At 44.8% G+C, this 2,009-nt stretch overlaps 1 pseudogene; it reads right to left on the bottom strand.

The window, feature by feature from the left end:
- Positions 1 to 615: 615 nt before the first annotated feature.
- Positions 616 to 1,433, bottom strand: LOC104954805 (thyrotropin-releasing hormone receptor pseudogene; annotated as a pseudogene).
- Positions 1,434 to 2,009: the final 576 nt, after the last annotated feature.

Below are 2,009 nucleotides of genomic sequence, written 5' to 3'. Positions count from 1 at the left end.
AAGTATTCTTGTATCAGTACTTTCAAATATCTGTACTTTCTACTTCTTACATTTTGAACACAAATACCTGTACTTTCTACTTCTTACATTTTGAACCCAAATACCTGTACTTTCTACTTCTTACATGTTGAACCACCTGTACTTTCTACTTCTTACATGTTGAACACAAATACCTGTACTTTCTACTTCTCACATTTTCCAAACAGGCTGGTTCCTTTAGTCTGAATGTGTGTTTGGTGGCGTGATCATTATTATTTAGAGTCATTGCGTGCCTATTGATTTGAACACGATCCGTGTATCCATCATTTCCTGGTCTTCTCTAAAGAAGAGGGACCAATGAAAACGTTGTCATGTTGCCGTTGTTCAGCATGGAAACATTCATTAGCTAACAATGACATTATTGTTCTATTAATATAAAGGGAGGTCAGGTACTCTTTAAAACAGCTGCTAGTTATGGGTACTTTTTACTGAAGTACATTTCAAAGCCTCTTTACTTTTACTTGAGTAAAGAAGTTTAGTCAGTACTTCTACTTTCACCAGAGTATTTTTAAACACGAGTATCTGTACTTCTACTTGAGTAAAGGATGTACTTTTGCCCTCTCTGTGGTTCAGTACCTGTTTCCTCGCGGAGAAGGCGCCCTTGTTGGCCTTGTTGGTGCTGTTGTTGTGCCCCTGGTGCACCGACCCCCCCCCGTCCCGGTCCGTCAGATGCGATGGGAGCGGGCTCATGAACAGGATCCTGGCGATGAGTCCGTACAGAACCGTAGCAACGACCAGCGGGGTCACGTAGAACAAGGTGAAGTCCAGGAAGTAGATGGGCATGTAGAAGCTGCGGGAGACGCGGTATCCACACGTCACCACGACTCCGTTGGCGTAGACGGTTTCCTCCGTGTCCACAAGGAAGAACCACATGATGCAGTAGAGCGAGGTGAAGATCCAGACCGCCGCGATGATCCTCTTGGCCCGGGACACGGTGCAGATGAACTGAGCCCTGATGGAGTGGCAGATGGCGATGTAGCGCTCGATGGTGAAGGCGGTGATGGAGCAGGACGACACGTTGATGCCTAGGTACTGGAGGTACGTTATGAACAAGCATCCGGTGTGTCCGTACACCCAGAAGGCCACGACGTCAGAGATGTTGGGCAGGCCGGCAGCCAGCAGAACCATCAGGTCTGCCAACGCCAGGCTGACCAGGTAGCAGTTTGTCGGCGTCACCATGTGTTTGGTGCGCAGAACCACCAGCACCACCATGATGTTCCCCGCTATCCCCACCACGCAGATGAGCGAGGTCAGAACGATGGTGACGAGCTGCTCTTCCAGAGGGTTCAGGGGGATTTCTGTCAGATTTACAGCCGGAGAGGCGTCCTGAAACACGGGGGTGTTGTTCTCCATCGTGTCGCAGATCAGTTTCTCTCCAGACGCACTAAACTGAAGGATCCTGAAGAACGAAACAGAGAAACATGAAGACTGTGAGGAAAACACTTCAGGGGAAATCAATCAAGCTGGTGCAGGGTGGCTTTGATCATTTGGTTTTGTTTTGAAGGGATCGCAAATCAATATATAACAAACAGGACTTAGAAAAATATTCCCCCTCTGCAATCTATCTTTTCACTGAAGCAGCAAGTATGTGTACAACAATGACAAAGAGAAGGACTGCTTTGAAATGACAGAAGGCTTTATTGGTAAAAACCAATGTCTCTGTTTTTATATATTTTCCTAAAAACTTGTTTTTTGTGTTGACTCTCAAAATCAATGAAACTAGTGCTGGGTTGTTTTGAGATGTATTTATTTTCTTCATATGTTAGTTTTTAATCTAGACTTAAAGGGAATACCAATCAAACTGGGGTTGGTTCATTCAGTTTGAGGCTTTTGTCTGTTTTTAGTCTATTAACCCTTCCTAGATTAATGGGAAATGGGCCAAACTAAAACAAACAAATTACACATCTCATCAACATTTCCCAAAGATAGTTTCTTTCGGTTTAGAAAGTTGTTGACACTCCTGCATAAGC

This window comes from Notothenia coriiceps, unplaced genomic scaffold, assembly GCF_000735185.1.
Source record: "Notothenia coriiceps isolate Sejong01 unplaced genomic scaffold, NC01 NC01_scaffold00023937, whole genome shotgun sequence".
NCBI classification, from domain to species: Eukaryota; Metazoa; Chordata; class Actinopteri; order Perciformes; family Nototheniidae; genus Notothenia; species Notothenia coriiceps.
This window is presented reverse-complemented; position numbering and strand designations above follow the sequence as displayed.